The sequence below is a fragment of the Equus asinus genome, chromosome 1, assembly GCF_041296235.1.
Source record: "Equus asinus isolate D_3611 breed Donkey chromosome 1, EquAss-T2T_v2, whole genome shotgun sequence".
In the NCBI taxonomy this organism is placed as follows: Eukaryota; Metazoa; Chordata; class Mammalia; order Perissodactyla; family Equidae; genus Equus; species Equus asinus.
In genome coordinates this window covers 177,475,134-177,498,895 of record NC_091790.1, presented here as the reverse complement: position 1 = coordinate 177,498,895, position 23,762 = coordinate 177,475,134, and the positions used below count along the sequence as shown (strand labels likewise).

The 23,762-nt window shown below is 38.6% G+C and overlaps 2 long non-coding RNA genes across 2 annotated transcripts; one reads left to right on the top strand and one right to left on the bottom strand.

Moving 5' to 3' along the window:
• Positions 1-3,475: 3,475 nt before the first annotated feature.
• LOC139045558 (uncharacterized) lies at positions 3,476-6,269 on the top strand. The gene is made up of 2 exons (XR_011504172.1): positions 3,476-3,949; positions 6,077-6,269. It is a non-coding gene; the product is annotated as an uncharacterized lncRNA (long non-coding RNA).
• A 6,355-nt stretch (positions 6,270-12,624) lies between these two features.
• Positions 12,625-16,929, bottom strand: LOC139045557 (uncharacterized). Its single transcript, XR_011504169.1, has 3 exons — positions 16,494-16,929; positions 16,321-16,389; positions 12,625-14,967 (listed from the first exon to the last, which is right to left on the bottom strand). It is a non-coding gene; the product is annotated as an uncharacterized lncRNA (long non-coding RNA).
• Between the last annotated feature and the right edge of the window lie 6,833 nt (positions 16,930-23,762).

The following is a 23,762-nucleotide window of genomic DNA, read 5'->3' as shown; positions in this document are numbered from 1 at the left end:
CTAGCACCCAAGTGAACTATAGGTGCCCCACACTGGCGAGGCTGCTCTCACATTTCACACTTGCCTTCAAAGAGAAGAAGACAGAGTGGGGCAGCATCTCTTCCTGGCAACATATCCTCAGGGCAGGTCCAGCAGAGCTCCTTGCCCTCACCAGGCTCTTTCAGGGAATAATGAAAGAGAGATTGATGTGGACACCTCAGAAATGCAAAAGATTATAAGAGAATACCATGAAAAGCTGCTTGTTAACAAATGGTATAATCGAGAAGAAATGGATAAATTCTTAGAATCATACAACCTTCCAAAACTGAATCAAGAAGAAATAGAGGATTTGAACAGAGCAATCACCAGTGAAGAGATCAAAACAGTAATCAAAAACATCCCAAAAAATAAAAACCCAAGCCCAGATGGCTTCCCTGGTGAATTCTACCAAACAGTCAAAGAAGACTTAACACCTATCCTTCTCAAACTCTTCCAAAAAATTGAAGAGGAGGGGAAGCTTCTTAACTCATTCTACAAAGCCAAAATTACCCTGATACCAAAACTAGACAAGGACAACACAAAAAAAGAAAATTACAGGACAATTTCATTCATGAATATCAGTGCAAAAATCCTCAAGAAAATATTAGCAAATTGAATACAACAATACATTAAAAAGATCATACACCACAATCAAGTGGGATTTATTCCAGGGATGCAGGGATGGTTCACCATCTGCAAATCAATCAATGTGATGCACCACATTAACAAAATGAAGAATAAAAATCACATGATCATCTCAATAGATGCAGAGAAAGCAATTGATAAGAGACAGCATCCATTTATAGTAAAAACTCTGAATAAAATGGATATAGAAGGAAAGTACTTCAACATAATAAAGGCCACATATGATAAACCCACAGTTAATATCATTCTCAATGGAGAAAAACTGAAAGCTACCTCTCTAAGAACAGGAACCAGATGAAGATGCCCACTTTCACCACTTTTATTTCACCTAGTACTGAACGTCCTGGTCAGAGCAATCAGGCAAGAAAAAGAAATAAGAGGGATCCAAACCGGAAAGGAAGAAGTAAAACTGTCACTATTTGCAAATAAAATGATTCTGTTTATAGAATACCCTAAAGAACCCCCCAAAAAACTTTTAAAAATAATAAATGAATATAGTAAAGTTGCAGGATACAAAATCAACAAAAAAACTAATTGCATTTCTATACACTAACAACAAAGTAGCAGAAAGTGAAATTAAGACTACAAGTCCATTTACAATTGCAACAAAAAGAATAAATACCTAGGAATAAATTTAACCAAAGAGGCAAAAGACCTATATACTGAAAACTGTAAAGCACTGTTGAAAGAAATTGAAGAAGACAAAGAAATGGAAAGATATTCTGTGCTCTTGGATTGGAAGCATTAACATAGTTAAAATGTCCGTATTTCCTAAAGCAATCTATAGATTCAATGCAATCTCTATCAAAGTTCCAACATTTTTCACAGAAATAAAACAAATAATCCTAAAATTTAGATGGAACAACAAAAGAACCCCGAATAGCCAAAGGATTCCTGAGAAAAAAGAACAAAGCTGGAGGTATCACATGCCCTGATTTCAAAATATACTACAAAGCCATAGTAATCAAAACAGCATGGTACTGGCACAAAAACAGACACACAGATCAATGGAACAGAATCGAGAGCCAGAAATAAACCCACACATCCATGGACAGCTAATTTTCGACAAGGGAGCCAAGAACATACAATACAGAAAGGAAAGTCTCTTCAACAAATGGTGTTGGGAAAATTGGACAGCCACATGCAAAAGAATGAAAGTAGACCATTATCTTACACCATGCACAAAAATTAACTCAAAATAGATTAAATACTTTAGTACAAGACCTGAAACCATAAAACCTCTAGAAGAAAGCATAGGCAGTATCCTCTTCAACATGGGTCTTAGCAGCATATTTTCAAGTACCATGTCTGACTGGGCAAGGGAAACAATAGAAAAAATAAACAAATGAGATTACATCAAACTAAAAAATTTCTGCACAGCAAAGGAAACCATCAACAAAACAAAAAGACAATTGGGAAAAGACATTTGCTAACCATATATCAGATAAGGAGTTAATATCCAAAACATATAAAGAACTCATACGTTTCAACAAGGACAACAAAAAACAACCCAATTAAAAAATGAGCAAAAGATCTGAACAGACATTTTCCCAAAGAAGATATACAAATGGCCAACAGGCACATGAAAAGATGTTCAACATCACTAATTATTAGGGAAATGCAAATCAAAACTACAATGAGATATATCACCTTATGCCCATCAGAATGGCTATAATTAACAAGACAAGAAATAAATGTTGAAGAGGATGTGAAGAAAAGGGAACTCTCATACACTGCTGGTTGGAATGTAATCTTCAACCACTATGGAAAACACTGTGGAGATTCCCCCCAAAATTAAGAATAAAACTACCATATGATCCATCTATTCCCTTGCTGGGTATTTATCCAAAGAACAAGAAAACACAGATGCGTAAAGATTCATGCACCCATATGTTCATTGCAGCATTTTTCACAATAGCCAAGACTTGGAAACAACCCACATGCCCATCAAGCGATGAATGGATAAAGAAGATGTGGTATGTATACACAATGGAATACTACTCAGCTCTAAAAAAAGATGAAATCTTGCCATTTGTGACAACATGGATGGACCTTGAGGATATTACGCTGAGTGAAATAAGTCAGACGGAGAAAATCAAATACTGTATTATCTCACTCATAAATAAAAGATAGAAACAACAGTGATAACCATAAACAAACACATAGATACAAAGATTAGACTGGTGGTTACCAGAGGGGAGGGAGGGAGGAGGTGAAAGAGGAGACTGGGCACATGCGTATGGTGATGGATGGTAATTAGTGTTTGGGTCGCACATGATGTAGTCTGCACGGAAATCGAAATATAATAATGTACACCCGAAATTTATATAATGTTATAAACCAATATGACCTCAATAATAAAAGAAAAAGAAATGTAAAAAAAAAAAAGATTGTTGAATGTATCTTTTTGCTGACCCATGCTTTATAAGTTTTTGAAAACCTTGTTTCTTCAAAGACAGTGTGTGACATTGTAGAATTCATCTCAAGACCTGTTGGACTAGATGTGGCAACCAAGAAAAGACCCACCTTACTCTATGTGTCACATGGTGAAATGGCATACCCTTGACGGATGTCAGTGTAGGGTCTTCTTAACTACTTATCCTCTCTGAATGGCATGCAAACAATGAGTTTCAGTCTAGCTGATTGTTATGCCTGAATTGAGCAGAGAAAACTCCAGGCCCATGTCATAGCTAAACTATGTAAATATGGTCTGAACTGAAGGGATATGCTCACATCCGCCATCTCTTGGCAAAATGGAATATCTGAATTTTGAGTATACTGAATTCAATTCAGCAGATGTATCTCCCTGCTTTGCCATGCAGCCTGCTGTCCTAGACACTTCAAGGGCTTAGAAAATGAGCCACATTCTCTGTCTGTAAACAGACGTTTGTGACATCACAGATGTTACATGCTCACAGCAGCTTGCCCGTTTTCTGGCTTGAACTTTTTTCACGTCAAAAAGACCAATGCCTGGCCTTTTCTAGACAGATAAACAACTCTGTACCTGGAACAAAAAGACAAACCTACCAGCTCCGTAGTTGCCTAACACTCCTCAGTGAGGAACCAAGTGGGCCCTGCCTGGATGCTAATGGCAAGTTTGGCTCTTGGGAGCTGAAACTAAAAGGGACAATGTATTGTGCTCAGAGGTACTATACACAGGAGGAGCCTGAAGCTGACTATGAGCCAAGTCTGTAGAGAGTACCCAAAGTAAAGATTCCTTTAAGTCTCCCAGTCTTCAAAACCAAAGGTGAAGCGTGGAACTGGATCCGGATGACAAAGCAGAAAGGTAAGCGAGACTGACACTCGGCGGGGGTGGTAGGTGGGAGATAGGATGTAGAGAGAGGAGCAGAGGCGGGGGTCTAGGACATCCACCACACACAGAGCCTCTTTTATTTCCCAGAGCACTTGGGGCTACATGAGTCAGCCCAGTTTAAAAGTTCAATTCCAGGGCAGACGGCAGTAAACGAACAAAACTATTATTCTTGCGTTTATATTGTACCTGAATTATTAAATTTTCCTGAGGCTAATTCCAGTGCTGTTGAAAACATAAAGAGGTGCTTTTTGTTTCATTACCTATAGCGTAGAAGCTACAGCACACATCATTTTTTAAAAAATCTTTCAGGCCACATAAACAAAAGCTGTAAAGCAACTATCTTCACCGAACAGCAAGAGAAAATAGTTGTTTCTGAAATGGAATGTAGAAGCTAAGGTGGAACACTTCAGACTTCGAAATGACAAAGCAATTTTCAGATAAACGTTTTACAAAGCATTTTCCAGTAAAGTGACCTTCTGGGTCTCTGGTCAAAAACCATTAAGTCATTTTCTCACCCATTCCGTGAAATGTTTTGAACTGAAGTCAGCTTATTAGAGCAAAATTTTTCAACCTTTGTTTTCAAAATGTTTCACATATTTTATCTGACATTTCTTCTCTAAGGGTCCATCTTCTAATCTGCTATTAACATTGAAACTAAAGTTTATAAGTTAAAAAATAACTGCAGTAGCTGGAATTAATGCAAGTAACAGCTAAAGAAAAAAATCCCCAGTTATGAAAGGACTACAGAGACACTCGTTGTAACAAGTTGTTATTTGCATATGCATTCAACAAATATGTATTGGCACTTACTCTGTGCCAGGCACTGTTCAGGGCCCAGGAGAATAAGCAGGGGACAAAACCTGGAGGCAGACAGAGTAGGGGAGGTGGGAAATTAACAATACATATGTAATAATAGTAAATGGTATATGGTAATACATATAATAATGTAAGGTAGATAATTCTCTAATAACATAAAGCATTTAATAATGGTAAATGCAGGGAAAGAAAAATAAGGCAGCTAAGGGCAAGTGATGGAAGTGCCACTTTAGATGTGGCTCTTTGGAAAGTAAATCTAGAATCAGTATTGTATAATGATTAAGGGCTAGAGATCTAGAGGCAAAGACACCTGGATTTCTTAATCCCAACTGGACAATTTATTAGCTTTGGGTTCGCAGGCAGGTTATTCTGTCTCCCTAAAATTGAGTGCCCTGATCTTTAAAGTGGGGATAATAATGGAACATTCTTCAAAGGGCTGGTGTGAATGCTTAGCCTGATGCCTGGCACACGTCAATGCTCCATAAGTGTTCATTCTTATTATCTGAGATTTGAATCTGTGATTTGTTAAAAAATAAATAAATAAAGTAGGAGGCTGGGCCTGTGGCCTAGTGGTTAAGTTCAGTGTGCTCTGCTTCAGCTGCCCAGGCTAGGATCCCAGACCTGGACCTACACCACTCATCGGTGGCCATGCTGTGGCAGTGATGCACATACAAAATAGAGGAAAATTGGCAGACGTATTAGCTCAGGGCAAATCTTCCTGAGCAAAAAAAAAAAAAAAAAAAAAGCATTTCTGCTGTGCATCTCTACTAAAATAAGGAAGCTTCTTTAGCCATCATAGCCCCATGATCACATCTACGGCTCTAACAAATAGACTTAGATTAGAAGCAAACTGCCCGGACCTCATCTTACATCCTGCTGCATGTCTCCAGTGGTCCGTGGACCCACAGTGTCTCTTATGAACTAATTTTCCTTGGGATGGTCCTAAGTCATTTTTACTGATGGTCTGTACTCTAGCAAAGTGAAGTGTTTAATTGTTTAACTGCCAGAGGTTATAGTAATCATTTTATTTTCCTATATCATTTCCAGTATGTAGACATTTTTTCCTACCAATTTTCTAATCTATCTTCCAAGCCCTGTAATGCTACATCCTCCACCCAGTGGGGGTAATTATAATAAGACACAGAAAGAAAGGAACTGGCCTGCACATAAAAAGACAACTCCACATATAACCAGAATTCCCAGACTGGATTCTAGCATTGCCGCGGGTAATAGATGTGACCTTTGTGGACTGCTGAAGCTTTTGTTTTTTTCCTGCTTTTACAGATGAGAACATCCAATAATGATGGCAAGTTGCAGCAGACACAGCCCCTGCCTGCACGCTGCCTGACCTCACCAGCACTTGGGCACCACATCACCCAGGAATACTACTCAGCTTGATTGCATACTCCTCAAACCCCTTTCCACATAACCTGGTCATTCAGATTACCTGGGGCATTATCAGAAAACTACTTTATCAGAGTAGTTCATGAGAGAGGTGAAGTGACTTGGGCAAGTCATAATTGGTGACAGAACTAGAACTAAAAATCAAATTCCCTAATTCCTAATTCTCCACATCCATCCTTTTTTTTTTGAGGAAGATTAGCCCTGAGCTAACTCCTGCCAATCCTTCTCTTTTTGCTGAGGAAGACTGGACCTGAGCTAACATCCGTGCCCATCTTCCTCCACTTTACTCGTGGGGTGCCTACCACAGCATGGCCTGCCAAGTGGTGCCATGTCCGTACCCGGGATCCGAACCGATGAACCCTGGGCCACCGAAGCGGAATGTGCGCACCTAACCGCTGTGCCACCGGGCTGGCCCCCACGTCCATCCATTTTACTCCCAGCTTCCCTGCTCTGAGTGAATATGACAAACTCATCCCATAAGATCAACAAGCAGGACCATGTTAACAGAGAAGGGGTTGATATTTGCGTAGCGTACAGATTTTTCTGCAAACTAGCCACAAATGCCATCAACACAGGCCATATCTAGCTGTAATTTTATTTAAATGTAGTTTACTTTCATAAAAAATTGTGTAGCAATACAAAATAGTAGTCTTAACATTTTGATCAATTTAGCAGATAATGGGATCATGGGTACTGAGTAGTATCACCAAAGACTACAAGGAATCGTATAAAAATCAAGCTGTAGCAAAGAAATTGCAATGTGTCACTATGTTTTTGGTAATTGTATCATTCCAAAATAAACCACTCATGGGATGAGGTTTTATATAGAACCCATCTGGTGCTTGTATCCACAACGGCCTTTTTTAATATTCACTCACATTGGTGCGTAAATTGCTATACATCTGTATCTATCAAGAGAACACATTTTGAATTCCTGATGATCATTTCAATAGGGTAAACATATCCACGAGGCATCCATCATCACAAACAAAAGCAAACCAAGAATTCAAACTGCATGTGCCTCCACACACAGTTATTGACAAAATTCATTGTTAAATATTGCTTGAAAAATGTAGGTTAAAATGTTGCCATCTTTCCTCATTCCGATATAATGAGTGGGCTTTATTCAAAAGCATACTTAAATAAGGATTGCCTTTATACCCAAGCAAGAGGAGCCCCTGGCCTGGGTCCTGTCCTTTAGGTGGTCCTGCATAACACAAACACAAACAGAAAAGTGAATGTAGTAAAGAACACTTGGGTGCCACTGTCGCTCACAATCCCTCAGTGTTATTACAGCACAGCCGGTCACGCCGAACACCTGTTCTGTAACTAACACCACTCAGGCCGCTGAGACACAATTATCCACACTCTTACCTTGTATTCTAGCAACAAAAGGCAACTGCGTGTGAGGGTTCTGGAGGTCTGTGGACTGTGCCAATGCCAATGCTGGCAATGGACATCCCTTCAAAGAGAAGGAGAGTGTGAGAACAATGTGTTAGGTCAGAGAAAAGATGAATCTGTCTACTCCTTAGATCCTCCGCTCAGTGTGGATACAACAGTCCTACACAACAAAGTACAGAGCATCCACTTCCAGGAATATATTGTAAAGCAAAAATTCAGAATCTGACTTTTAAAAAAATGGGTTTTTTTAAATCAGAGCATCTATTATACTTTTAGAAAGGAACAATCTAGATTTCCAACAATAAAGCTATGGTTAAACATAAGTATACACCAATATGATGTAATATTGTGACCAAAATTTTTTTAATTACATTTTTAAGGACTATTTATTGACTTAGGATAATAGTCAGGGGGAAAAAAGCAGAACACAAAAAGCATGTTTTATGTGATCTCAAACTTTAAAAAGTATTTATATATTATCAAAAGGAAATTTACACATCTTTACTTGATATGAGTATCTTATTGAGTTAAGAAATAAGCTGTTTGAAAACAGGACAACTTCAAACCCCAACGTGGTATGGAGTTCAGAGGCGTGACATTTCAGGAGGGCTTATAAAGTGAAAATGAGGAGGTTGTTTAACCCTCACAATTATTGATTATTGCAATGGAGGCTTCCAGATGGCAAGGGACTGGTTAAAAATGATTCTCTTATACCATTTTAGGAAAATGACTTTAGTTTCATTTGTGATTATGGGAGACATTTATAAGAATTAACCTAAGTTAATCACATGTTTATGAAATAAGCTAAACTAAGTTTTGCTTATGTAGCTTAAATGGTTTTGTCTTTTTGGCGGATCTTTATGTCTGGTTTCCATTTTTTCATTTTAACAACATGAAAGGAAATACATCAGAAATGCTCATACTAGATGTATGAGTTTGAATGAGTTGGGGTCAATTAACAGTACTCAGATAACAGCTACTTAAAGCAGAAGAATATCTACTGTTAATTTAACAAGACGTCTTGAGGTAGGCTATAGTAGTATTTGTTCAACAGCTCAACTCATCAATGATCTAACTTCCTTCTAGTCTCCTATTATGTTGCTCTTAGCATGTTAGTTTTGGCCTTCAAATTGTTGCCTCATGATTGCAAAATGGCTGCTGCAGCTCTAAGCCTTATATACTTACAGGGACTGCATTCAAACAGGAAAGTAAAATGGATGTTAGCAAAAGAGGCTTTCCCTTAAAATGCAATCTTCTTTTCAGGAGACAAAATCTTGCCATAACCCTAAGACGTCTTCTGTATCTCACAGGCCAGAACTTGGTCACATGCTTAAACATGGGAAGAATAATGATATTGTTCATGCTTATTTTAGACTAATCACGAGCCATCCTCTGAGGCTGGGCATATTGTCACTTCTAACCTGGTTTATTTTAGATGAGAAAAAAATAGAAATGACCATTGGCTAGGTAATCATTGATATCTCTGAATAAGAATTATCACTGAATAGCAGAATTATAACTGATTTTTACTTTTTGTCTTTTTATATATGCTTCCAAATTTTATACAATAAGCATGGATTATTTATAATAGAAAGATTATCTTTTTCTTAAATAAAATGCCCCCAAACATTGCAAATCTCCTAAAGAGTTCCTCCAACCTGATGACAAATGCATGAATTTACTGGCCAGAGAGTTCTCAAGGGTCACAAAAACCTAACCCAATAAATTTGCAGAGACCTATTATGGCTGCACCGCTATTTATGACCTCAAATCAAATTGACCTGCTCAATATGATTTAGCTTACAGCTAGGGCAAATGTTTGTCTTGCTAAATTTAAGGAACAATAAAAAGAACAGGATAAATCTGAATCTAAGTCTAGTCAGGCAAGACTAGTCTTCACACCAACCCAGTTCATGTAAATTACTTCTCATCCAGCTGCTTATTCCCTCCTTCTTTGGTGGCTCCTATCTCTGGGTTCCAGATTTCCCAGCCAATGTAGCTAATTTTTAAGTCTAATAAATATTTAAAAATATAGCCTTAAACAAAAATGGGAAGAGAAAATTCCAGAACAGAATTTCACAGCAGTTTTAAAGCAGCACTCCAATTCAAGCTCCCTGATCTTCGATGCCTTTGGAATAATGGATTTGCTGTGACCAAGAGCGAGCGGAAGCCACAAAGGCAATTAGGAGCTCATTTTGAAAAGATCCATTTCAGTTTCTCATTACAATGTCAAATAAAATCAGAAATACAGTAGTGTTTATATTTTTAAATTTAGATAACAGAGCATACATAAATATTAGCATACATGTTCTGTCAGTGTTAACATTTATCTGCTCCTTAAATTCATCTGTCTGTCACTACAAAATAAGAATTTTCAGTCCTAAATGTGACTGAAAATCAAAATAAGTTAAGGCAGTCTAGATTTTAGAAGGACACTATTTTACAGTAGACTGCTCTTTCAGAAAGATTAAAAACATAAAAGAGCTTTGTATTAGCAAATAGCGTTCCATCCAATATTAACATGAGAAAGTAAATGATATATAGGTATATAATTAATTTGAAAATATATAAAGTGTTACTCGCCAAATTATTTACCGTGGTTATCATATACATATGTAGTTGTATTTCATTTTCTACAGTTAAATAGCATGTATCTCATGCCATTCTCTTCAAATGTTGGTAGGCATCATGGTGCCAGAGAGTTCTCTAAGACACAAAATAAACCTGGCGGATTGACTCCATAGTTAATAATTTAAAGCCTTATTTTTATGTTAAAGTAAATAAGATGCAAAATTTGCTCAAATTATTAATGTAAAGCATGAGACCTCAATCAATGTCATCTTTGCTTTGAGCCACTTAGGGCTCTAGTTTGTAGAAAACTTGAGAAGCCCTAACTCTTCCCTCTTTGTTTTAAAGGCTAAAAGTGAAGCTGGCAGAAGCTTATTGACTTGTCCAAGTCATAAGCTACTGGTATCCATTGCTGAAGAAAAATTATTCTGACTCTTGTTTAAAATGGCAAGGAAGAGTTTATGCAGGACTCTTGCAAGAGGGAGAAAGATTGAGCTCAACGCTGAATACAGCAAAGACAGGAATTTACAGCCAGAGTGAGAGGATCAGTAGATGGAAAATTCCTAAGAGGAGGTATCAAGGGTAGGGGAATTCTTGCTAAACTGGCTTAGCAGGAATTTTGCTAAAGAAAGGTCAAGGTGGAGGCCTACTCAAGAAGAAGTTCGGAAAAGCCTGACTAAAGTTTGGTCGAAGGAGTCTTCATCATTGAGGGCTCTGTTTTCTATTTTGTTTTGCTTTTTTCTTCCAACCAGTATCTTCTTCCCCTAAGAGTTTGTACTGGTTAATTGACAAAACCAGTCTTTGGTAGGGAGAGAAAAAATAGTAAGATATGGCAGAGTTTAAAATAGTTTCATGGACTTAAGAAGATTTTCTAACAATTAAAACTGACAAGAAAAATGTTTTCTGACTTCTAAAATATTTATAAGAAAACAAAAGCATCCTTCCCATGAAATGGTTAAAAAGACGTTTTTGAAATGATTGTCCTTACAAATCTGTCAGAAAATTATACAAGTTTTGACCTCCGTCCATCCACTTCCTACTCAAACAAAAAACATGAAATGATGCCTCTGCTAAAAATGGTCAAGCTTTGCTTTCATCTCTCCTCTCTCAAATTTAAAAACAAATTCCAAGAGGCTGAAGAAAACATATTATTTTGAAAGTGTAGTTCATTTCTCAAAGATGTTATTATTTCCCTCAACATACAGTATGAGGTTTCGTGGGGTAGTCCATGTAATTTTTACAGCTAAGCATATGGTCTGAGGACAAAACAGTCATGGTCCATAGAAAGCCTGGAGACTTAACTCACAGCATCCACTGCTTCACTGAAGAGCGCTGACATTGATTTCCTTATATATCTGGGAAAGTTTATGAAAGAGTCTCTATGATTTAAGTATCTTGGGGCTCTATTCTTCACAGGAACCACGTGAAAAGAAGTAAGTCATGGAACATTTTTATCTTTACAAAGATTTAGTGTTAAAATTCTGATTGCCAATTTGTACCATATTTATGTTTAGTCGTGGAAGGGCTCAATTCTCTCTATGCACCTTGGCTTCTGGATGTAAGGCAGATACCCATTTTTTTCCCCTTGGAAGAGATGTTGGCATTTGAGGTTGGGCCAAGAAAAGCTAAAGAGTCTAGGAAGCGCTTACAGATGGAGATAATTAGCATATAAAAAATAGGCCAGCCAGATTTTTTTTTTTTTTAATCAGGAAGTAGTGGGGTAAATGCTCTCTCTGGCAAGACTATAGAAGCTGTGTGGACAGAGGAAATGTGATTCAAACCCTGGTATGAGAATGGTATTTTACTTGAACCAGGTTTCAAAAGACTGGAGCAGGAGTTCCTTTTACTGAAAACCATGGAGTTGGCGGGCTTTGTAGGGGGCCTCCCTTCAAATTCTGCTCCAAGGCCACTGTTTTGAATTTTGTTTGAAAGTCTTAGAATGGGAGATGCTTGGTTTCAGAAGACCCAGGATAAACATGGTGAACTCTATTGCTTTCCAATGCATGGTAGCGGAAGTGGTATTTCTGATACCACCTCCCATTGAAAGGGGATTATAGAAGAAGGTGGGAACCATGGTGCTAGGACAAAACTGCTCAGGCTTCCAAGGGCTATTTTGCCAATCCTAAAGCAAAGGCCTGAGGCTGATCTGGATTCAGCTGCTATCAATTGGGTATGCTTAATTGCCAGATAATTCACTGTGGTTTCCTGAAGTTCTGATTCAGAGTCAGCCTTTCAGGTCATGTGTTCCACCCATTTTCTGAAGTCTACTGTTATTCAAAACAGACTTAAGGGATGTCTGTCCTGGAGCAGGGCTTCTCAATGGGTGGTATGGGCAATGATGACTGAATACGGAATTATCCATGTGGGCCAGCGGATTTATAACAACTACTAAAAATTAACAATTTCTCAGTTCTCAGTTCTCATGGCCATCTGGAAGTGTGGTCAGCCATCTCTTCCTGACTCTACCATGCATGGATTTTACAAATTCAACACGTTAACAATTCGTATCTTGTAAAGCTTCTCTTTTATTCTACAGGTAATTAAATACTGCAAAAAAAAAAAGATATGGAATTTCTATGAAAAACTGAAAAAAAAATAGAAGGGAAAATTATTAGTCTCGGATAATTTCATTGGTAACCTACTTAGAGGAAGGGGTTAGACCCAAAGACTCTTTCTTTATTTCAACAGCCCTAACTCTACACTTAAAAAAGCAGCCACTCCTTCTGTTGTCAAGCTTGGGTCTTGGCTTCATTAATGAGCAGAATCAGTGTAGGAGAGAGGTGGGGCAAGCACTGCTTATTTTTAATATGCTTTATTTGACTTTACAAATTACATACACGTTTCCAAATTTACATAAAATGGAAAACTTTAATTTAAAAAATGGGAAATAATGACAACCAAAAAATACAGCTTTGGAATTGTTTAGGAGCAATTTTTATTCTGGTCCAGTTTCCTAGATGTGAAGTGTAATTTTCCTCAGCCCACCACTCATATTAAAGACATAGTTCTGGGAGTTATGTCAAAATGAGATATAAGGCTGTTACAGACTGAAAGTTTGGGTCCCCCCCCAAATTCCTGTGTAAACGCCCTGACCCCCAATGTGATGGCATTTGGAGATGGGACCTTTGGGAGGTAATCAGGGCCAGATGAAGTCATGAGGGTGGAGCCCTCATAATGGCATCAATATCCTTAGAAGCAAAGCTACCAGACAGCTTGCAGTCTCTCTCCCCTCCCCATGTGAGGACACAGCAAGAAGGCAGCCATCTACAAGCCAGGAAGGGAAGCCTCATGGAACCCAACCATGCTGGCACCTTGATCTTGGACTTCCAGCCTCCAGACGGTGAGGAAATAAATTTCTGTTGTTTAAGCCAGCCAGTCTATGCTATTTTGTTATAGCAACCCAAGATGACTAAGACAAAGGCCCACAGGGTACTTGGTGTGATTTGTTTGACCAAGAAATGCATCACAACATTAGCTATCCAAAATGTATTTCTTTCACAACCATACCTTTTTGCAAGGGAAAACCCCAAAGAACCTTAGAAAAGCATTATCTCGATGCCTATTGGATACCTTGCTTCTTAAACAGCATTTAAAACGACCATCAATGTTTTATTTAAAAAAAATATCACAAGGGGGCCAGCCCTGTGGCATAGTGGTTGAGTTCATGTGCTCTGCTGCCGTGGCCCGGGGCTCGCAGGTTCAGATCCTGGGTACGGACCTCCACACTGCTCATCAAGCCCATGCTGTGGTCGCGTCCCATCTACAAAGTAGGGGAAGATTGACATGGATGTTGCCTCAGGGATCATCTTCCTCCAGCAAAAAAGAGGAAGATTGGCAACAGATGTTAGCTGAGGGTCAGTCTTCCTCACACACACACAAAAAAAACATACAAGGAATATGGCATTCTGCTGTGTTCTTGGCTACATTACGGTGTTTGGTTAAAAGTGCCCCTTAGCAATGGTCAGAATTGTTCTGGCTGGTTTTAAAAACACCAGAGAAATTCTCATTCTTCTGCATGCCTGCTTGACTAAACAGACTTTGAATTGGGCATATTTGGACAGTAGGAGGAAGCAACGGGACAGGAAACAAGTCCTTGCATATTGATGAGTTTTCTTGTTGTGGACGGTGTGGCAGATGAGAAATGGTTACAAAAACTGCAAGTCGGTTAACCCAAGACTATTTGATTCTTGAATGAAATATTGAGGATGACAGGGTTTTTTTAACACTTATTGTCATTAATTTTTAAATTTACTATTTTTTTCTCCCGAGTAGAATTTAAACTTAAACCATGCTAAGAAAGGCATAGTGCCCTTGATTAATGCAGGAAAACCCTACAAAGATTTCCCCATCTGTCTTACACTCTCTGTCTGACAGCTGCTCATCAAAGTGATAAAATATTTGCATCCATTCATTAGGCAAACAACCTGACCCCCTTTTCTTGAGATATAACCCATAAAAAAGTAAAGTTACTACTATTTCAAAGGGTTTACAAATCCGACAGATCTTTTTTTCTTTATAAGAAATTATCCTTCAACACCATAAAGTAAAATAACTGGTAGGGTGATTGTAGAATAAAAACCAATTAGCATTCAGAAAGGTTCATGAGCTGTGTACTTGCTCGCATCTCTGGAATGATGTCTGTTCTTGACGTTTATGGTCTACCTCTTCCTTCCATCCACCAAACACCCTACTGTGAAGGTCCTCAGGGACTAACTCTTCTTCCAAATGCTACTTTTTCTTCCTCCACCCATTACCTGGGAGTAAAAACATCAATAATATGCAGAATGGGGTCTTGATCCTACCTGGAATGAAAAGAAATGTAGTTTTCTCAGAGCCAAAGAAATTCTAGCACTACATTGCTTCTAGAAAGGAAGATATTGAGGATTCCAATATCAATGGAGGCTTAGAAATGACAGTCCAAAGCAACTGTCATAAAGAAGCATTTTTTAAATCCTCTCCATGTACTCAGAAGGGAATCTATAAGAAAGGAGGACAAATGGGAATCATAAACCAAGGGAGTGAAATGAGGGAGCTGAAGTTTCAAGGAATCCTCTGGATCTCATAGTCTATGACTCAATCCTGTTCTTTCCCATTTTACAGCTTTAGCGTTAAGGTAAGTTGGAAGGGAACTCAATCCTATGTGTAGCAGGGACATGGTTTTCTAGACTATTATTTGTAAGCCATTTAAACTTTTTGTACAGATGATTAAGGGGAAATCCCCAACCTAGGGGGAAAAAACCATGTAAATCAAAGTGCCATTGATCAAAAAAGAAAGAAAGAATGAATGAATGAAAAGAAAGAGAAGAGAAAGAAGTAACTAAGAGCCTGGGAATGTAAGAGAGAGGTAAATTTGGGATTAAAATGAGGTCAGATTCCAATAATAATAGTTAATACTTAGCAAATGCTTATTTAACCCTAGCATTTTGCTAAACATGTTATGCTTACTACCTCATTTAATAGAGGCTGGTACCACTAGCCTCCTTGTTCAGAGAGGCAAAGTAATCATCCCAGGCCTGCTGAATACACATTACAGTTGGAGCTAGAAGTTGAAGCTCCATTCTCTGCCTCCAGGGCCAATGGCCTGGTGTTTATAACTGTGCAGGTGTTTATAATCTGGAGCCTTAAAGTCTGCCAAACAACCTCTGATTTAAATTGTTCAGAGTGATTGCTGTTAGGAAGGTATTTCATTTTCACAAGGAGCTAATTAACTCAAATGAATTGTGAGGTGACTTGTCAGTGGCACTCACAGGGCAGTGACTCTGGCTCTCATGAGCCCACAGGGGCTGGAGGGTGACATCCCTGGGCTGTTCCCTCTTCGGGGTCTGTACTTTTTGAAGGAGAAGAAAATGGTGCTCTGATGACTACTGCAACCACAGAGACAGAGAGCATATCAGCCTGGGAACAGCAGAACTCATGGCTAGGGCAGTGGCCTGAGATCATGAAAGAAAACCTGAGAGAATAAAAGAAGGAGAGCAATGATTTGGAAGCCGTGACAGGAAAGCGTTAGTGGCCTTGAAAGAAAGAAATCCGTTAAAACAAAGTAAAAATTGAAGAACCTCTGGGAAATAAAAAGAGAAAATACTGGAGAAGTCAAGGATTTCTTCTGTTTTCTTTCCCCTACGTCTGCAGGTAACCGCTCCCTGGCGCAGACACACCTGGTGGGATGAGATGGGACGGCGCCTTCCTTATCTACTCACTTGGTAGAGCTAGTTCACCCTCTGCCCCTGGATGGAAACAGAAATGTTTGGTCATTACAGTTACTGTTAGTCATTAAATAGTCTCACTTCAGTTAAAATGGTCAGTTTCGGATAGTAACCAAAATTCAAACCATGATTAAAAGTTGATGCCTCTCCTTGCCTCTGGAGTATGGTCAGCTTCTCTCTTCTTAGCCGTGCTTCTGTTCTTCCTCCCCGCTCACTTGTCCAAAGGTGACCCCTGACCCTTCCAGGGATGGAGCTGGAGGGAAGAGGAGATTTAACAGGGCAAGCGTTCTCTAGGTTACCTGGTTACTTATGCTTGCCTTAGCCCCTAGCAGTCTAGCAATACCTCCCTCCAGCTTCTCTCTGAGTTCTTCTGAAAGGACCTAGGATGCCTATAGGCCCAAGCTCTCTCACCCATGGCCCACATCACACCCACAGGAAACACTCACCAGTTGTCAGCCCCAATGAACTCTAGGAACACTGGTGGGTCCTAACACACCCCTTCTCCTTCAGCTTGGCTGTCCCAGCTACCCAGCCAATCTACCAACCTTGGGGAACAAATATTAGAGGGGGTCCAGTTACAGGTCCAGCTTAAGGTGAGGGGCAGGCATCCCTCAGAACTTGCCCTATAGAGGGTGTGGACTCTCAGTACAGCTCTCCAGAGAAATTCTCCTAAGAGGTTATATTTCAATCTCCTTCCCTACCCTTTTATATCCCTGATAAGAGTGAAGTGTGAGAATTATCTACTAATTCTCAGTCTCCTACATTTAAATCTCAGCCCAGCACTTCAGCTTGGAATAGGTATTTGCTGTTTTGCAATCAAGGCTTCCATTCTACCATCCTGTTACAAGGTATCACATATGTTTTATATTTAGCGTTTTCCATTTTAACATGTACCCCATGTTTCCTGGCCTCACCAGATTTGGAAAACAAAATAAAGTTGCAGTCTATTTATATGCCCAAATTATGATGGCAAGAGTTCCAATTGGTTTGATGACTAGTAATCAGTGCAACTCCAAGTGTCCCCAAGTTATTTTGGGGAGTTCCCCAGAAGGATGCCACACACATGCCCACAAACCAGTCTGTAACTGCGTGGTGTCTGCTCTTTCCTTCTTTTCCTACCCTGGCTTATAATTTTCCACATTCTCTGTCTGCAGATTTGAGGAGTGTCAGATCATTTCTGGTTTCCAAGGGGAAGTGGGGGAAATGGCCTCCTCTTCAACTATGCACCACATTTGGTCCCTAAGACTCTAAAATGACTCTCCTTTCTCAGAAATTAACTTTTGGCCCTCCCCTCCTTCCCACAAACCTTCCACATCCCTCCTAAAAAAATAGTGCCATTAGTATTCTGACTGCCACATTTCTGACCTTAGGCATATAACCCCATCTAAGGTTATAAAATAGTAACTCCCATCCTTAACTCCCCACCAGCCACAGACATCACCTCGCCCCCAATTTCTTTCTTCTCTTCTGCGTGCTCCAGTTCAAAACAGGAGCCTCTGTGCATGTTAATGCACGAAAGGGAAGGGGAGCTGGAAGTTTCACTAGCATCAGATGGGCCAGTGCTTTGCTGCCTAAGGAGGGCCAACGTTATCTTTCTTATACTTTTTAAATTCAAGAGCCATTCAGAAAAAAAGCAATGTAGATGACAATGCATACCGTCTGCTGCTAGTGGAGGGGAACATATAAATATGTAGAAGTATAAATGCAAGAATATCTCCAGAGAGACCCACAAGAGACTGATAACAGTGGTTGCCTCTAGGGTGGGAACTTGGTGCTTGCGGTGCAGAAGAGAAGTCTTTACTTTTGATTCTGTTTCATTATGTGCCTTTTGAATATTTGAATATTTTACATGTGTATGTCTTCCCTATTCAAAACGAAGTTTTAAAGAATGCTCGGTAAAAATATTTTCTTTCAACTTCAATTCTTTAAAAGAATTATGGCCTGATCATTTTTGATAGCTCCATTGGAAAAGGATTTGCAATGAAAAAAAGATAAAAATCCTTCCCTCTTCTGTGTGAGATCACATTTTTCAAAGAAAAACATCCTTTTCTAAGAAGCATTGCTCTAAAGTTTTCCCTCTTTTCCAGTGCTATAACAAAATACAAATTCTTTCAGTAAGTCTCCGTGTCACTGAGGAATTTAGACAGCGACAAATTGCAAACAGTGGTTGACTCATTTACTTGTTCTTGGTAGGCTCTGTATTACAGATTCAAAATCCCCTAGTGAATCCTGTCAATGTCCTTTAAAAGGAACAAATATCAAAAGTTTCAAAGAAGCAGAGACTTCAATATTATGGTTCCATACATTTTTAATTTAGCAATTCTGAATTTATGTATAGCGTATCCAGAGTGTGCTTATACTTTCAAGGAGTTAATGTATCACTTGTTATTTTTCTCTGAGGCTCTGTCTACATGATAGTACAAAAGGTGTTTTATAAATAAAAGTGGAGACCAGGATTTGTGGTCTTTATGACACTCAAAGATTTCCACTGACAAGGAAATGTGACCTAGTTTCCTCAAATTCATATCAGTGGAAGTGGGCAGAGGGGAGACAAGGACAGCAATTAGGGGAACAATAGACACCATCAAAATGTGTGCACGATAATAAGACACAGTAACAAAATAATCTTCATTCCAGTCCTCACAGCCAAAAATCACAGAACCTCAGCCCTCTGAGCTCCTCCTTCCTCTAACTAGGTCCTGAGGGCTCACAGCTTTCCCTTGTGACTTCTCCCTTCCCACTGACTCTTTTTTTTTTTAGATTTTATTTTTTCCTTTTTTTCTCCCCAAAGCCCCCCGGTACATAGTTGTATATCTTAGTTGTGGGTCCTTCTAGTTGTGGCATGTGGGACACCGCCTCAGCATGGCCCTGATGAGCGGTGCCATGTCCGCGCCCAGGACCCGAACCAACGAAACACTGAGCCACCTGCAGCGGAGCACGCAAACTCAACCACTCGGCCACGGGGCCAGCTCCCCCACTGGCTCTTTCTTTTCAACTTGGGAATATGTTCAAGTCTCTTTCACCTTACACGCTCTCTCCTCAAACACACACACACATGCCACTCTCCCAGAGAGATACACACACCCACAGATACATGCACCAATAAAAATGTAATTTAACAATAAAAACTGAGCAAAATGTTTACAATAGCTGTTATGCCAATGTATCTTTTTTTACAGCCTAGTTATCAAATTCTCTGCAATTTGCTACAAAATAGAAAAGAAAGGAGGTAGTTGCATTCACAGCTTTACATGTATGATGTATACTATTTGCATGCATTACGTGTATTATATATACTATTATTCGAGGTGAAAAAGGAAGACCAGATCCATTTTTGTTTAGGTGGCAGCAGCTCCTCTGGCCGTAGTGGACTGAGCTGAAACCAATCATTTCTCTCTACTTTCTAATTTCTATGGGGTGAAAGCACAGTATGTGTCTTAATGCTCTGTCTCCCAACAGGGGCTCCAGTAACTCTGTCTCAGCTGGAAGTAGCTCTTTGCACATGTCTCTGAATCATAATGAAAATAATCTCTCTCCTGGAAAGTAAATGCATCTAATGTAGAGGTCATAGGTACAAAAGAGAAAAAAAATGGTGTCATTAACTATCTTGACCCCAACCAATTGCGTCTCTCTCACCCTCATAACATCATTTCTTCCTTCTTTCAATCTAATGCTCTCTGGTTCAAAGATTCTGGGCTCTTAGTGCCATTAGAAGCAATCTTAGGAGTGTGTAATTTACATGCACCAAGGGTTTTAATGCCAATGAGCTCTATAAAATATGCTGTGAGAACACAAATTTCCAAAATACATTTAAAAAGTAATGATTTCACTCCTCTTTTTTGAATTTAGCTTTAACTATAGGATTTTTTTTTCCTCTCTCTTTTGAAGATAGTCCTGGATCTATACCACAAGGAGCTATTCTTATGCATCACTATCTCAACTTCTTTCACGATCCTTTCATGGTCTCTGTGAGCTCTCCAAAATAGAATCTCAGGGGCTAGGCCCATGGTGTAGCCAGTAAATTTGGCATGCTCCTCTTTGGTGGCCCAGGTTTGCGGGTTGGGATCCTGGGCACAGACCTATACCACTTGTCAGTCATACTGTAGCAGCAACCCACATATAAAGTGGAGGAATTTTGGCACAGATGTTAGCTTCCTCAGCAAAAAAAAAAATCAAAATTTTATGCTACTTTTTAAATTTTTTACTTTTACGTATATTTTTTATTGAGATAACATTGGTTTATAACATTACGAAACTTCAGGTGTATGTCATTATATTTCAGTTTCTGTTAGATTGCATCATGGTCACCACCCAAAGACTAATTACCATCCATCACCACACACAAGTGCCCAGTCACCCCTTTCACCCTCTTCCCTCCCCACTCCCCCTTGGTAACCACCAATCTAATCTCTGTATCCATGTATTTGTTGGTGGTTGTTGTTGTCTTATCTTCTATTTGAGTGAAATCACATGGTATTTGACTTTCTTCCTCTGACTTATTCTGCTTAGCATAATACCCTCCAGGTCCATCCATATTGTCACAAATGGTAAGATTTTATCTTTTTTGTGGCTGAGTAGTATTCCACTCTGTGTATATATACCACATCTGCTTTATCCATTCGTCCCTTGATGGGCATGTAGGTTGTTTCCAAGTCTTGGCTATTGTGCATAATGCTGCAATGAACATAGGGGTGCATATATCTTTACGTATTCTTGTTTTCATGATCTTTGGATAAATACCTAGCAGTGGAATAATTAGATCGTATGATGATTCTATTCTTCATATTTTAAAGGAATCTCCATACTATTTTCCATAGTGGCTGCACCAGCTTGCACTCCCACCAGCAGTGTATGAGAGTTCCCTTTTCTCTCCATCCTCTCCAACACTTGTTATTTCTTGTCTTCTTAATTATAGCCATTCTGATGGGTGTGAAGTGGTAGCTCATTATAGTTTTGATTTGCGTTTCCCTAATAATTAGTGATGTTGAACATCTCTTCATGTGCCTGTTGGCCATCTGTATATCTTCTTTGGAGAATTGTCTGTTCATATTTTAAATGAGTTGCCAGTTTTTTTGTTGTTGAGATGCATGCGTTCTTTATATATTTTGGATGTTAACTCCTTATCTGACATATAGTTTGCAAATATCTTCTCCCAGTTGTTAGGTCGTCTTTTCATTTTGTTGATGGTTTCTTTTGCTGTGCAGAAGCTTTTTAGTTTGATATAATCTCATTTGTTTATTTTTTCTATTGTTTCCCTTGCCTGGTCAGACAGAGTATTTGAAAATATGCTGCTAAGAACAATGTTGAAGAGCGTACTGCCTATGTTTTCTTCTAGAATTTTTATGGTTTCAAGTCGTATATTCAAGTCTTCAATCTGTTTTGAGTTAATTTTTGTGTAGTGTAAGATAATGGTCTACTTTCATTCTTTTGCACGTGGCTGTCCAGTTTTCCCAACACCATTTATTGAAGAGACTTTCCTTTCTGCATTGTATGTTCTTGGCTAGCTTGTTGAAAAGTAGCTGTCCGTAGATGTGTGGGTTTATTTCTGGGCTCTTGATTCTGTTCCATTGATCTGAGTGTCTTTTTTTGTACCAGTACCGTACTACTTTAATTACTAAGGCCTTGTAGTATATTTTGAAATAGGGAGTGTGATACTTCCAGCTTTGTTCTTTTTCTCAGGGTTTCTCAGGGTTCCTATTCAGGGTTCTTTTGTAGTTCCATATAACTTTTAGGATTCTTTGTTCTATTTCTGTGAAAAATGTCACTGGAACTTTGATAGGGATTGCATTGAATCTGGATTGCTTTAGGAAGTTTGGACATCTTAACTATGTTAATTCTTCCAATCGAAGAGCACAGAGGTTCTTTCCATTTCTTTATTTCTTCTCCAATTGCTTTCAACAATGTTTTATAGTTTTCAGTGTACAGGTCTTTCACCTCTTTGTTTAAATTTATTTCTAGGTATTTTATTCTTTCTGCTACTTTGTTGTTAGTGCCTAGAAATGCAACTAATTTTTCTAAGTTGATTTTGTATCTGGCAACTTTACTGTATCCATTCACTACTTCTAAAAGTTTTTTGGTTGATTCTTTAGGGTTTTCTATATATAGAATCAAGTCTGCGAATAGTGACAGTTTCACTTCTTCCTTTCCAGTTTGGATTCCTTTTATTTCTTTCTCTTGTCTGATTGCCCTAGCTAGGACTTCCAATACTGTGTTAAATAAGAGTGGCAAAAATGAGTTTCCTTCTTTGGTTCCTGTTCTTAGAGGAATAGCTTTCAGTTTTTCTCTGTTGAGTATGTTACTAGCTTTGGGTTTGTCATATATGGCCTTTATTATGTTGAGGTGCTTTCCTTCTATACCCATGTTATTCAGAGTTTTTGTTATAAATAGATGCCGTATCTTTTCAAATGCTTTCTCTGCATCTATCGAGATGATCATGTGATTTTTATTCTTCATTTTGTTAATGGGGTGTATCACATTGATTGATTTGCAGATGGTAAACCATACCTGCATCCCTGGAATAAATGCCATTTGATCATGGTTTATGATCTTTTTAATGGATTGTTGCATTTGATTCGCTAATATTTTGTTGAGGATATTTGCATCCATGTTCATCAGTGATATTTGCCTGTAATTTTCTTTTTTTGTATTGTCCTTGGTTTTGGTATCAGGGTACTGTTGGCTTTGTAGAATGAGTTAGGAAGCTTCCCTTCCTCTTGAATTTTTTGGAAGAGTTTGAGAAGGATAGGTATTAAGTCTTCTTTGAATGTTTGGTAGAATTTACCCACCAAGCTGCTTGCTCCTGAACCTTCATTTTTTGGGAGGTTTTCCATTACTATTTCGATCTCCTTACTGGTTATCGGTCTATTCAAATTCTGTATTTCTTCTTGATTCAGTTTTGGAAGGTTGTATGATTCTAGGAATTTATCCATTTCTTCTAGATTATCCAATTTGTTGGTGTATATCTTTTCATAATATTCTCTTATAATCTTTCGTATTTTTGAGGTGGCTGTTGTAATTTCTCCTCTTTCATTTCTCATTTTATTTGAGGCTTCTCTCTTTTTTTCTTGGAGAGTCTAGTTAAAGGTTTGTCAATTTTGTTAACTTTCAAAGAACCAGCTCTCTTTTTTATTGATTTTGTCTATTTTTTTTTATTCTCTATTTCATTTGTTTCTGGTCTGATTTTTATTATTTCCTTCCTTCTACTTATCTTAGGCTTTGCTTGTTCTTCTTTTTCCAGTTCCTTTAGATGCATTGTTAGATGTCTATTTGAGATTTTCCTTGTTTGTGAGGTAGGCCTGTATTGCTATAAACTTCTCTCTTAAAACTGCTTTTGCTATATCCCGTAAATTTTGGCATGTCGTATTTCCATTTTAATTTGTCTCCAGGTATTTTTT